The sequence below is a fragment of the Leptosomus discolor genome, chromosome 5 (assembly GCF_034619465.1).
Source record: "Leptosomus discolor isolate bLepDis1 chromosome 5, bLepDis1.hap2, whole genome shotgun sequence".
In the NCBI taxonomy this organism is placed as follows: Eukaryota; Metazoa; Chordata; class Aves; order Leptosomiformes; family Leptosomidae; genus Leptosomus; species Leptosomus discolor.
Genome location: NC_141395.1, coordinates 61286480 through 61302137, shown reverse-complemented (window position 1 = coordinate 61302137; position 15658 = coordinate 61286480). Strand labels below are relative to the sequence as shown.

The 15658-nt window shown below is 38.7% G+C and overlaps 1 protein-coding gene across 1 annotated transcript in view; it reads right to left on the bottom strand.

Moving 5' to 3' along the window:
* ZFPM2 (zinc finger protein, FOG family member 2) overlaps positions 1–15658 on the bottom strand; it is a 252065-nt gene that overhangs the window by 160433 nt on the left and 75974 nt on the right. The gene's annotated exons all lie outside the window — the stretch shown is intronic.

Genomic DNA, 15658 nt, shown 5'->3' with positions numbered 1-15658 from the left:
TTCTTTGAAAGCCATCTCTTCAATAAGCCTGGTTTTTTCCATGAACAAATGTTTCAGTTAAAAATATAGCAACAGTTATGCTTATATATGCAATTTCTTACATTCTTCCTAAAACAACTCAAATAAATTCCGGTTTTAAACTTTCAGAGGGACAAAATGGAACAAGGAGGAAGGGCTGCTCTGCGCTTTTCTTGTTAGGCATTTAACCACATTTTTACATGCTGTTGCACTTCCAAGCTTTGACCTTCCTGAAGGCAGCAGAAAACCTCTTCTCACAAGCAGCAGAGCTCACCTTGACTTCGCTGTAGCCATTATTTCTCCCAACCTGTTTTCCCTGCCTGCTAAAGCCCCTTCCTCCCCTTCCATGCCAACCAGATGCAACAGTAATTCCTGCCTTTCACATCAGCATGTCCCCTCTAAACAACTCTACCCCAAATCAGTACGGTGCTTTTCCATAAACAGGGTAAAGTCCAACTGTGCAAGAAGTTAACTCATCCAAAATTTAGAACTGGCAGTTGTTGATATGAACCTTGGGCTGGAGGAAGTGAGTAACGCCTCCTGGCTTACAGGCAGTCTCCACAGACTTCCCCGAGCTAACCGTCCCCATGGATGCCTGGATTTATGCTACAACCAAGTTGCAAAGTTTTTCCTTGTCCGCAGGGGTTAATCTCGTCTGTTTTCCAAAAAGAAGGCTTGGCTCTAGATTCCATTTTCAAGCACAGAAATCTAAATTTCACCTCCGAGTGTTGCAGATTACAAAACTACTCTACGTAAAATTGTGCATCAGATCCTTCCTGCAAACTGGAACAAATCTAGGAAATAGAGCTGTATCAGTTTACAAAAGCTTCTATGTACGCAAGCGAGCCCTCATTATGACAGTGCTACGACATTTTAAAAGGCAGTATGTGAGCAGGAAACCTTATGGATTAATTACGTCTAATTTACATATAATATATATGCATTCAAACAGAAAAAAAAAACGCATTTTTTTCTCCTCTCACAGTCACATTGTTACAAATAGTATTAACTTTAAAAAAAATCTCCTTATATGTTAATTATGAAAGAGAGAAATCTTTCTGGTATTGCAAGGTAACATGTTGATCATTTAGGCATACTACAGCATTTTCTCTCTGCATGGAGATGAAAACTGTAACATTTGCCTGCTTTTACACACTAAAAGCCAGCCATGTCTATGGACATGTCACATTTAACTGATACCAGAGGAATCATGAGAATCTTTGAAAACCCTTTTAAAAAATAATTCAGTCTCCCTTTCTGCCACTGACATTTTTCATTTGAAAAGGGTTCAGACACAGTCAAACAGTGACTCCTTATCTGTACCTGTGGATTTACAAGCAGGCCTGTCTTTTAATGGATTAAGAACGACAAACTTAGGGCAGATCATCCAGCGATATCCAAAAACCTACCTAAGTTTTAAGGTACACATCGTAACACTTTATATTTTAAATAAAATTAGTAACATGAATCTTATGTCTGGCGAGTAGTTCAGGTTTGAGGCAAACAAAAAACAGCAATTATTTTCCAAAACTGTACTTTTTTCTTCTAGTTGATAATTAAGTTAATGTAGATGCTTTCTCTCTCCTACTGTCTTTTGTTACAGTCCCAAGTTGTAGTTTGGGCAATACATTTCAATATTTAGGAATACCAATGGGCAACATCATGCTGAATTGTACTCAAGCTGCTGTATTTCCTCTCCACTCAGAACCCCACGACAGAGCAGCAGACTGCAGACAGGGTTACAAAACATTTTGCTGCATAACATTCCCATTTCCCTTGATCATATTTCACCAAAAAAATAAAAGACACATTTTCCTCTGGTCACCATGACCAGCAGCCATTTTAATGCCATGGGTGAACATTAGAGTCGGGAAGGATAATCTGCTAATATGTTTTGGCAAACACAGACATTTTGGCCACACTTGCACAAGGTGCAGCACATTAGAATTTGATCCTGGTCAAAGATTTTTTTTCTTCCACTGAAAATCTTTGTTTGTTTAGGGGAAAAAAAATAACACTAAGAGGGCTGTAAGTTAAAAAACATTGCACATCAGGGTCTACAAGCATCTGCTAAGATCTTTTTTCCCCTATCAGAGCCTGCACCTTTTGTAAAATCCCTGTATACGTTCCTTTGTCTGCTCTAAGCAGGAAGGCCAGGGGCTGGTGCGAGGGTTTGTAGAAGAAAGATTACAAATGTCACCATTAAAAATCCTCTCCTGAATTCCCCTGACCCTGGAGTAAGAAGCCTGCAACTTTCCTGCATTCATTTACAACATTTTGCTCCTCTGTAATTTCCTATTTGGTGAATGGTGTCAAAACTGTGGCAACGAACAGGCCCAGCGTCCCACTGAGAAGAACGGGGCTGTCCCTGGTCACTGCTGGCTTCCCACAAGGATGCTGGTTTAAGTGGTGCCATACCTGTGGCCTCAAGGGAGTTTGCAGGGGGGAGGGGGTGGGGGGGGGTGGGGGGTGTGGAGGGAGAACCTGAGAACCTTACCCTGTGACTCTCAATTAAAAGAGTTTGAAAGATGTGTCAGTAAGATAAGATTTTCCCCCTCAGCCCTAGAGGAAGCTCAGATGTAAATCAGAAGTGCTCTCTGCAGCTGCCTATCCCTGCACAACTGCTCAGCATCTTCACAGATTACATCAGGAGAAGGAAGAGGAACTGAGATTTTATTGCTGTATCACCATTCACAGTAAGAAGTGTAAAGACTCTGCTGGTACTGACTCTTCACAGGCGCTTGGCCATGGAGATCCCAAGTAGGGAGAAAAGGAAAGAAAGGATGAAAAACTGCTGCATCTTCCCTTAATCGGTGCTCCAGCCCAAAGGAAGCAGAAAATTCTGTGCCAAACACTGTTAGTAGTTTCTAGTGATCAGCAATTGCAACAGACTACCTCAGTACTGAACATTACGCTCCTTCACACAACAGCAAATTATAACATACAGAATTCATTCATACCCTTGGGATAAAGTATGTGATATACCTGATAATTCCGATGGCAAAGTCAAGAAGGAGTTGTATTTTGCTGTTTTCATCCTAGACTCACCAAATGTCTGATTGAAAAGGATAGCAAGCAGCATAATAGAAGGAGCACTAAGAAACATAAGTAGAGAGGAAGTAATGCCCTGCTTTTAGTTTTTGCAAGTTAGGAAGAAAACCAAAACCTTACTTAAGAGACATTCCATTTAGTGATATTTACTTCCCCTTTCCTTGCTACAGAGCAAGTATTTTTTTCAGCTTGTTCTTCAGGAACACACTTATTTCCAGCTTGCTGAGTAAGTTTATACAAAATATTTGAGACACATAGTATGGGCTAATCAATTTTGGTAAAAGATAATGCTGTTAGTGCTGTGGGCTGTTTCTCTTATCTTCTTGATGTAGCATACTTTTAAAGTCTGTGATTACTCAAAGACTTACGAGAGCTCCACTGTAAAAGAAGCCCCAAGTCATGACTCACCAGTACAGCTACAAAATATCCTGTGGCTTTTAAGATATTAGGCCACCTCGGTGGACACAAAACCAAAAAGAAAGGACCTGGTTTATAACTCTTTTCTTACATATACATATTGTTTCAGGGATGCCACATAGGGCTTGCACAAAACACAAGGGAGAGAGGTCAGTTTAGCTTTGTCTTCTTTTACAGCAAAACCAGAATAATTTAAAAAAACTTCACAAAATATGCAGAGTACACAGGAACCCAACAACAGCTTTTAGCCCTTAACAGAATTTGACTACAGCTTGAACACCAGAAGAATTCAACTATACATAGTATTTCTGAAGAAAATAACACTGGCTTTCATCCATCTACCCACATTCTGGAATAAGAAACAAAGGAGTGTACATCTGAAGGTGAATGATGAGCAGTATTTTGGGAGAAAAAAAGTGGACTACTTTGTTCAGAAATAAGTGTATACAGCTCTATAAATGTTTAACATTTCTAAGCAAGTCACTGATAGCTTTGGCAGTAGGGGATTTTTTTTATCAGGAGTAGCTTTCTAAGAGGAGTCAGTTAAAAAGAATGAGTAAGCTCTTCCTCTGCTATAATTAGGGCCTGGTTACTTGACATCATGGGGCTCTACCAATTTCCACTAGCAAAGGCTCCTTCTTTGCATATTTCCCGTGCATAGCCACCTGGCTCTCTACTGAATATTTTTGCAAGGCAGAGAAATCATACATGTTGTAGTTTCAAACAAGGACTGCTCTGAGGTCAGAGTGAGCAAGTTAAAAACACTCTCAGAAGATCTTAAGTGCTGCCCAACCCAGAGCCCAAGATCTGCCTGCCATCCTGTATGCACAGGAAGAATCTGCAATTAATATTTGACTGGTGATTACCTCCATTATAACAAGCTAATATGTGTAGGTTTTCACACAGCACTTCACTGACAACGGAGAACTATCCCATTTCTACTTCTGTGCTTCTTAACAAGGTAGCTCCAATATTAAATGCCATACACTTGCTTGGCAGACATAAACCGCATTATTGAGATACCTCCTCTAAATTCTCCTCTCTCAATTTTCAAGTCTCTGAGACATAACACACACTAAACTACAGTTTTGAACATAAACTTGAAATACGACATTCTCTATTCAAGTACTCTAGTGAAACCCTGATAAATCAGGCTGGCCATGCAGTGATCTTATCCTTTCTGACTCTTTAATAAATCGAACCTTGTAAGTTCACGCTGTTGGAAGTTGTCACTAAATGAAATTGTGACCTTATCCGATGCGTGAACTTATCCTGCTGACAACTACATTTATTGTATGGATAAGCATGGGGGAAAAAAAAACCCCAAACCAACTACTTTTGATAATTGTGATCTTAGCCATATGCAACTCTAACAGATGGGATCTTTCTGATGTTCCATTAATGATTTGTCTATGATGAGCTTCACTCAGGGAAGAAAAGAAAAAAATGTTCTTCATAGGTAAGTGGTAGGGGGACTGGTAAGTGGTATGAAAAGCGCACAAAGAGGTACTGGCTGACAGCGGTGAATCAGAAGCTATTAGCCTAACACAAAGAGCTTTGAATTAGCTTGTAATGGCAATGGAAAAGTAACATAATGGAGGTGGCAAAACAGAAATATTCCCTTTCCACAGGACTCATTCAATAGCCCAAAACTCTGAAACAAGTAACTGAGAGTCTGAAGCAGTAACCCAAAATACGCTAAGCCATGGCACTTCATGACGAATGAATACTGCATCCCTTCCTGCACTAACTGGACAGTTGCCACTGCTATTGCGAAAGAATATTGGATAATAGGCAGTTCATGGAATCATAGCATAGTTTGGTTGAAAGGGACCTTTAAAGATCATCTAGCCCACCCCACCCCAGCAATGAGCATGGACATCTTCAACTAGATGCTCAGAGCCCCATCCAACATGACCTTGAATGTTTCCAGGGATGGGGCATCTGCCACCTCCCTGGGCAACCTGTGCCAGTGTTTTACCACCTTCATCGTAAAAAAATTTTGAAAACAGTCAACCATCTCACACTGCTGTGTTTGTCTGTCAATACATCGTGTTACCTAATTCTCTCATCTCTCCACAACAGATAGCACCATATCCATTCTGCAATGCGCTGACTCTGGAGCGAGAAGATCTGGGGGGTGTCAGGGTACAATCTGTTTTGCAGCACTGCAAATCTGCTGTAGGATACAAGAACTGTAGTTATCTTATTAGAAAGACACACATACATGTGAGAGAAGTTCTGGAGTCCAAACAGTAACAGACTAAATTGCAATCTACCTTTAAAAGATATTTTACAATTTGCTTTGCAAGGAAAATTGCATTCACAGGGGTCTTGGCAAAACCAAAGGTTATTTAGGTTGTCCAGAAGCAAAGGCAAAATTTAATTTTGCTGCCCCAAATACAAGAAAATATGGCCTGGACATTGTTAGGATGAGAGGGATGGAAGGAGTAACAGACTTGGGACTGAAAGCTAAGAAAATAGCTCTGTGGAGCCACGCTGGAGGGACAGCTGCTATCCTGCTGCCACTGAGGGGGGTTTCTGAAAAGACCAGCATTCTCCATTTCTCTGATTGCTGCTCCATCACCCAATAACCCCTTACCAGCCAGGAACAGGAATGAGGAAAAAGAGAAGAGACTCATGGGATGAAGTGAAAACTGATTTAATGAAACAGCACTGATACCTACAAAGGTGTACAAAGTTACACTCAACCATACAAATACGCAGCAGTTGCAACAGACAGGAGAGCAGACCTTGGGAGCAAGGAGAAGCCACACAATGAGCAGAAGGAACCCTAGCAGGACACTCACAGGAGCTCCCCTTCCTCAATAAACCTTCCCCCTTTATAATGCTCATGACTTTAGGGTGTGGGCTACCCCTGTAGCTCACTCAGGTCAGCTGCCCTGGCAGACTCCAAACTGCTAACGGCCTGCCCAGCATGGCTGGGCTGTGATTCTGTCCCAGTCAAACCAGGACATCAGGACACAAAAACATAGACTAGAAAAATGGGAACAAAAGTCATTAAAGGAAAAGATGGATGCAGAAACCTTGCCAGTGAGATAAGACATACACATTTCCAAACCTGAAACATAAGGACAGAAGTGCATGAATTCACATTTAGAAACAGAATGTAAACACTATTACTCTTTTTTAGCCAAAGCATGTGTGTCATTACAATGCTTAATTCATAAGCTAAGCCACCAAAACAAACTATACATTGCCCAGCTGAATACTGGCTAAACTGATCACTTAAAGCAAGCATGTCTACACTGCACCCAGTGATGTGATTTCACCCGACATCTGGACAAAAACATTCTCTACCTCCAAGCTGCCAGATCACTATGTAGGCTTTAAAACTTTTTGAGAAAAAGTTTCATTAATGGTTATTTAGGTCCAGGTATGACTACGACACTGACGTAGTACTCCAGCCTGTTTGATGTGACTTTAGGCATGCCTACAAAAGCTGCTCCAGATTCCCAAATGCAATGCAGAGCTAACTTCAGCAATGTGAAGATGCACTATGTCTTGCAACATAGGCAGAGTTTTCAGAGAACGTAGTTTCAAAAGAAGCGTACGCACTGATACTTCAAAACCTCAGAGTTGTGCTCTATTTGCAAAGTCTTCATTTGCTTATATAAAATGAATACAAAGGAAAAAATTTTACATTCCTACAGTGCCTCATGCTACTGTAATCTACAGAACTTAGTAGAAACACAAGATCCCATCCCAGGTCAGAAAAGCATAGACCTACAGTGGTGAACACATCTGCATCAATTTGAAATGATAATGTAATTTCTAAATTTGGGGGTGGCTGGCAGGGAGGGTGATTAATTAAATAATTTTTAAATAGCACCTGAACTGAGTAACTATTAAAGATACAGCTCATGGAAAACTACATAATAATTGTCCATCAAGCATACCATCAAAGTAATTCTTAAGGCTCAAGCTGAATTATTACAAAAAGTACTGTTTTTTCTTGGAAGTCAGAAAAGGCAGGAGTATATAATGAGCACTGCTGCTAAAGTGTGATTAGCTTTTTAGTAGAACAACTCTTACACAGCTGTATAGACTTTTCCTTTATTTGGACTGCTTCACTGAACTTACAGAAACCTGCTCAAAGAAAAAAAATGAAAGGGACAGAAGTAGAAAGAAAAAGATATTTACTCAAGATATGCTAAGAAATGCCAAAGATTTGTTCACTTGCTTCAAAGTCAAGTTCCACATAATATGAAAAATACTCTGTTCATATCAGCATGTAGTCTACAGACAGAGGCAAAATAAACCCAGCCATTATGGCAAAACCCTGATCCTGCAATGAAACTAGAAGAAACTCTTTAGTTCTCAGTCTACTAACTACAAGAGCAATTTACACCTCTGTTTTCAAAGTCTAAATCTCATACAAAGAGAAAACAAATACTATTTTTGTCTTTCTCAGTAATTATCCATCTTCACATTTGGATGCACAGTTCAAGAGGTTTGTTACTCCCTGTATGTGTTGAGATAAAACTGGAGTAGAAATGTTTGCAAAAATACAGAAAAAATCCCGAAAGGCAATCAGTGCAGCTGAAGAGCCCTCCCTGCAGTCTTCTGTGAGGGGAATACTGTAAACTCCATTCTCACATGGACACTCCATACTGGCAAAAACAATTCCCAATTATAACATAACACTGTGCAGACCCAGTAGGTTGAGTAGGTTCTTTATCCCAGCGACACATAGCTTGCACAGCTTTCCTCCCTCTCTCTCCATCACAAATACACACGATATAGAAATGCCAGACTTGGCAAGAGCAGGCTGATGATATTACTGAAGAGGGTTTTCTTGATAAGATCATCATCTGTTTCTGGACTCTTGGGTATGCTCCTTTCCTCAGCAGAGGAAGAGTTGCCCCTGATAGATGTCCCTTTTATGTGCAGATTCCCTCCAATATATGCAAAGACATTTCAGTCCTGAGTCTTGTCTGGTTTTTTGTTGCTTCATATAGCTCAAATACAGTTAAAGGTATATGGAGCATTGTATACAAAGCAACATAAAGGGGACACAATTGAAAATACAGCTTATGTAACTCAGATTGAAGCCTTGCCTAAGATAGATGCTATTCTGCATGAGGAAAATTAAACATTTTACCATCACCTATACCAATCTTTCCCTAGGACTTTTTTGAATCCTTTTAGCTGGAAGATGATAACATTTTCTTTTTTAGAATAATTTGCATAAATATACATGATTTTTAAATAAAATAATTAATAGATGTTTGTCAAATTTCTTTTTTACTTGAAAAATGAAAAATATCAAGTTAGCCTTGTTAGTGAATGCAGAAAGCTACTAAAGTTAACTTAATATGAAGACTGCTCTATTAATATTGATGTCATGAAATGTATTAAATGAACAAAAATGTTTTGGAAAGTATTCTTTCTTAAGTCTAAAAGCAAGAGCAGTGAGATCATCTGTGACTGTATCTGTGGTGTCTTCTCAGTTTACAGTACTTATGCTTAGAGATAGAAGGATCTATTTTCATCTCTCATTTGTGTAACAGCAGATGAAGTTATTTGCTATCAGATATGCATGCTCAGAGCTATGAAACCACTGCTTGGATGCTGATTTCTAGCTCAGAGTACGTGAGCCAAACTGCCCAAATGTCTTGCAAAAGTAGATGCTTTAACATGATTTCTCCATTTCCCTTCAGTGTTCACAAAAGTTTTCTGAAAGAAGAGTACCAAGAAAAAGACAAAAATCTCAACAAAGACTCAAATTTATCTGTATTTAGTGTGACCATCCAAAAGATCTAGTTACTGTTGAGATTAGGAAGGTGAGAGGGGTCTGGGACAAAGGGAGATTGAATGCCATGCTCCACTGCATGCATGCAATATACAGTTCCATCCATTATAATTATAATTTATATGAAAAGTAACATTATTATAAATAGAGATAAATGTAGTATAACTATAATGTACAATATCAAGATTCAAATTAATCATTTCTTTGCACTTGCTGGGGATGGCCATGCATAACAGACACATGGCTCTGCACTGCTCCAGCACTCATGAGTTATGTGCTTATCTATATCTTCTATGATCAAGTACCAGCAATGACCAACACAGCTTTTTAACACTGTTGCCAGACAGGAATTGACTGCTGGTTTTGGACATGGAACAGAGTACCCTCACTCGCTCCTTCAGTGCCTCAGTCTGGAATATCATACTGCTTTCACATGCAGATATATCTTAGCATAGCCAAGACTTTGAAGCTGATAGAGTGATGCCCATTTATAAGGCGGACTTGTAACTCTGAGTGAAATAAACACTTGAACAGACATTAAGCACTGTGCACTACCTAAATCCTATTCTGAGGCTTACACAAGACTTAAGTAGAGTACAGGCCTTGTGGCAGCCTTCTGTACAGGAATGATTTTGACCTCATATGAGTAAGTCCCAGGGGCATCATGTGTGTAAAGCATATCTGAGATTGTTTTGCCTTACCACTTTTCCCTTCATGAGTGCAGGCTTTGAACATCCCATTACTGCTTGGACAGATGCAGTGGCTGCGGAGCCTGAGGAACAGCCATGGCTGGCACAGGCGGCCTCTTCTGCAGCAGGAGGATGTAGACGGTCTTTCTACTGGAGACTGACCCTTCACAGCCTAGAGTTTACCTCTGTAATCAATGACTGAAAACAAGTCCACATCCTCTATGGCCTTAATGGAAATTTCAGCCTAAATAAGAAGCTCAGGGTCTCAGGGCAAGTCACTGTTGGCAACAGGAGCCCTATCTTTCTCTAACAGTTGCCATTGCCACTTCTGAAAACTTCACACAACACATACAAGAAACCTATTATTTTGAAGAAGTAGGAAAGCATTTCTGGCAAGGCACAGCCATCAAACAGGCAGTGTCAACAGAGATCAAAAGAATTGTAACTCATTATATATCTGGGCCACAGAATTATTTTGTCTTTGAAGCATTAGAACTGCCCCTATACTATGACGCTTAAAAAATACTATTGTCAATTTATAGCACCTTCTTATTATCCTGCAATGGTGATGCCCTATAAGAACATAAGAAGCATAGCCTGTTATTGAGTATGAAGTATATAGAGTTAAAAAAGTTAAGTACATAGGAAATGATCATATTGAAAAGGCTGCCAGCTGACATCTTCATTCTCCTGCTACTAAAATCAGCAGTTTACAAAATTAAATACAATAGCAAAAAAAGTCTCTTAAAAATATCTGCTCCTTCTCTTCCTCCCTAATAAAAAAAAATAAATCACATGCATCAATGCAAAAAGAAAAATTCTGGTTTAGCCATGACTATTAATTTTATGTACATAGATACCTTTCAACTTAACAATCCCTTTCTGATAGTCACAGAAAATTTGCTGTACAAGGAGTCTTGGAGAAGGGCAGTTTTATTCTACCAGGTTTTTTCGCCATGTTTTCATCTCAATTTGCAAAGTACATTAACAAGATAGATAATGAATTAACTTAAAAGGATAAAAAAATCCAGACAAACAAGTCCTACTTTTACATATCCAATGGTGTAGTCAGTGGTTTCAGAAGCCACCCCTGCAGCTCCTCCGCTACCAAAACCTTGCCATGCAAACAGAACACGTTAATCAGGCCTTTCAACATTAGAAATAGTTTGAACCTCCATGCAGCCCCCTTGGGGCTTGGGCCACTCCTTTGCAGATTCCAGGACCTCAGCATAAAAGCAAGCTTTCTATCCCATCTCCTGTCCTCTGCATACTGCTTCCTTGTCCAGTTCTTCTGCCAACCCCTCACCCTCCTGTCATCTTCTGTGGCCTCACTGTTCCTCTTCAATGGCAAGCAATGGGTCATATGGAAGTTCCCAATGACTGCCTCCAACTACATCCAGAAGTAAATGTCAGAAAAACAAGAGGAGTAACGCACTGTCCTGGTTTGGCTGGGACAGAGTCACAGCCCAGCCACGCCAGGCAGACCATCAGCAGTTTGGAGTCAGCCAGGGCAGCTGACCTGAGTGAGCTACAGGGGTAGCCCATCCCGTAATGTCATGGACATTATAAAGGAGGAAGGTTTGCTGAGGAAGGGGAGCTCCTGTGGGTTCTGGTTTGGGGTTCTTCCTGCTCCTGAGATTGCTCTCCTGTTGATTGTGATTGCTGCATATTTGTTTGGCTGAGTGTAACTTTGAGCACCTTTGTTGGTATTAGTGCTGCTGCCCTTGTTCAAATAAATGCACATTTCTCTCTTCTCAAATCTTTTTTTCAGATGAGTATCAGCTTTGAAGTCTCTACTCAAACATCATGAAGAGATTCCTAAATTATCTCCAATACTAGCAAGTCTTGTGGTACTGCCCCTGAATTAGGCTGCAGCCTCCTAGAAGGCAGGGACCGTGTTTCACCTTTTCCTAAAAGTGCCAAGAACACTGTCTGGGTTAGTTAAATAATAATAAAATTGAAAAAATGAAGCATACCTTCTAACAGAAAGATTAAATGAAGGCTAAATTGTGAACAGTTCAGGTTCCCCAGAAAGATCAAGTTTCTCTGGGTGATATCAGCGGAGATTTGTGGGATATGATGGTGTGAATCTGTGTATCTGTGGATCTGATACTGTACTTCTCTCTTATAAAGCTAGAAAGCATGTAGACTGAGAGCAATATGGCCTCGCAAATTAGGGTAGAAGCATTAAGGTCATAATGAAATAAAAGGAAATTCCATGTTCATAAACTTCATGCTGACTTAAAGCAAATAAAGTATTAATAATGCTTGCAGAAAAATTTCATACTACATACAAGTTTTACATTTTTCACACTTTTCGTAAGCAAGTATAAATATGGTAGTACTCTGAATTAGTAAGATAATTTCACTGAAAAAATAAGACTCATTTATACTTGGGTCATACCATTAGCACCTTAATTTACACATACGTTAGAATATGTGTATAAATAAACATATGCAGCTTACAAAGTCTTCAACTGTGCCAAATGTGGCCATAATATGTTTAGGTACTTTCTATATGCTTATGCTGTCTTCTCCTTTTGGCAACCAATAAAAATACTGGAAATTATTTTCTAAAATGAGACAGACAGATATTCAAAAGGCAGTAGCAAAGAATCTCCTATAAACAGGTAACAAACATTTGCTAGCTCCCATGTGGTACTTTCTCACATACATCACAATAAACAGTTCTAAGACACTATCAAATAAAGAAGATACGTATGCATCTAGAGAAGGCCAGTCTTGCAGTAAATGTTTTAGTCATAATCTTGAAAGAGCTGGGCTTGGTGAATTGGATCTAAGCCTACCTCCTATGGTTCCTCCAAAATCACTCATAATCTCTCTAACTCTGGAAGTAATAATACTTCTTTTCTCTCGCCTTCTATTGACCTGTCTTTTTAGATAGCAAGCAATACAGGACGGGGACTGTAACTATGTTTGCATGTATAGATATATGTATAAAAAATGTAAGATACTTAGATAAACATTATAGATAGATAGATAGATATGTCTACACACACATTTTTATTTATCTATGAAGTATAGTATATCTAGGACAAAATGAACTCTGTGTCAATAGAAGCCAACAGCTTCTAGGTGATACTATGATACAGCAAAAAATAATGTATCATGGTATTCTGAAAGGGATGTCCTATTCAAATATGCTGCATCTCTTCTGTCTCTGGCGAGTAGGGGCTTTGATTATGTTTCTGATATGTACCCCGTAACATCTTTTAGAATAGTTAAACATAGCTCAGTCCCCATATTCTTTGAACAACGCCAAAAGACAGCCAGAGAGAAAGAAATACAGGATTCTTTTTACATATGGTATTTGAAGTTTGAGATCTTTGCTTTCATTTAATTTTGGAATTTATCTAAACAAATTTAGATAACGTTTTTACTTTTGAAATAATTATGATCAACAAGTCTCTGTTGGTAGAAAAATATTTGTTTATATAATGCTTTTTATCTCTTAAGATACCCTCACAAAACAGCAAATGACACCCTTTGAAATACTGAGTTCAACTGATCCAAAATATTACATGTAACAGAAGAAAGCAAACCATTCACTCCACAACAACCTTCTTACCTGCCACTGAAGCAAATAGAGATCTCCTTCTCTAATTTATTGTCATTGCTAAAATTATTTAGACCAATTAAAATTATTTCAATTTGAGTGGCAGCCCACTCTTCAGTGTCATTCCAGGACAAACATGTCACCTATTTTTACATTCTTTGATCCCAAGAGTTTCATAATCGTGCATCATTCTTTGACTTTTTTCACAATCATCCATTTAGACACCTCCTGGCAACTAAACATTGGCAGTGCATGCAATAAAATTACTGCTGTTCCTCCCTGACATGAACAAATGTAATAAAACCTCTAACAGCAAATCAATGTCTACACTTTGTAACAAGTATAATTATGGTAGGAAGAGGCACGCAAGTGAATATGAAGACCGTGAGTAGAAGCTTTACGTTTGTCAGTCATTTCTAGCAGCTGTTTACATTTTGCACATTCAATAGAGCACTTGGAAGAACAAAATAATTCTGTTTGAAACCTACTACACAGATCTCCTAATTATCACATCTGCAATACATTTCTGTATCCACAAAGTTTTAAGTATTCTCATGGAGAAACAGAGGTATCACATCTCACCTGTCCTACGCCAAGAAAGCTTGGTATAAATAGTGCAGAATTTAAAAGCACTACACAATAAAGATACCAGTGTCTGACAAAACCATTATTTCACTGAGAGGTATGATACTTCCCTCTGAAAGGCAATAAAAAGTAAATTCCACGCTGCACTGTACATAAAGAACAGTTAAAATGAAAAATCTGTTGCGTGACATCCCATGTTGTTAACAATATAGGCAGATCAAGATAAGTGGGTGGATTTGGATCATCATCAGAAGACACAAGGCCATATTTGCCAGTCTATTATGTCATGTTTCTTGAATTCATGAACCCAGGAGTGCAATAACTTTTTGTGACATGATGGAGAAGTTACATTTTATACACAGGCAAGATAAATGAATTAAAACCAGCAACCATCTTGTTTTTTTTAAATGTTATTGAGCAATATACCATACGGATAATTCTGAAGTCGAAAGCATACAAACCATTCAGAAAATAGCAATGGAAACAAACTGTGATTGCCATATGATTTATGTCAGATTAGCCCCTACCTTTGTAAACCAAAACAGTAGTTAGACTATGAGTAAGAAAATAATGTTAAAGAGATTCTTCATTAGGTTAAAAGGGAGCACAGCACCAAAATCATATACACTATGTCTGGAGATGATTATTGATTCGAAATGCTGTCCTCTTCCAAAAATGGCTTGCCCCATTTGGAAGAGCTATAACATTTTAGAAGCAATGGTTATTCACAATTCCCTTCAATTATTCCTATTCAAAACACAGGTAGATTTTTTTTTTTTAAAGTGCAAAGAACAATCTTAAGAGAAAATGGTGGTAAAGTTGTTCAAAAATGCCACGGTTGTATCCAAAATTTTTAACTTCTATTATTTGACCAATTATTAGTCGCTTTGATGTAATTGCATTTATCTTTAGTGACTAAAAATGTATATAACTTTGCACTTTCAACCTATGCTTTAACAATATGCTAATTATACAGTTCAGATGATCTGGAAAGAAATCCATTTTGCACTGATGATATAAGGGAGTGACAGTACAATTTACATTAAGAAATGTTTTCTCATTTTTCTGAAAAATTGGTTTGCACTCAGCCGGAGAAATCTAAATTCGACCAACAGGCATCCCTCTCTGCTTCTCCATGGTTACAAAATAACATGACAATCTGAACGACGAACAAGATGCACATAAGAATGGGTTACAAAAACTCCTCTGGACACAGGTAGACAGGCAGTCAACATTTTCTTCTGTAATCTGATTAAACAGACAATTATTGTATAGAACAATATTGAAATGCTAGCAGCAGACAATTCTCAGTGACATTATTTCAAACATTTTGAATTAGCTATTGCAAATCGTCTAAATTAGCCCTCAGAGCAGTTGGCCAGTCCACATTCATGACTTTAAGGGAAGACTTCTAACTGGAGAGGGTAATATAAATGTCCCCCTTTTGTTTATGGCTTCATTCATGTATCTTTCTTTACTCCAAGTTCAACAATACTGTACCACAGTGTGCTTTTGGCACATGTTTTCCTGCCACATTAATACCAA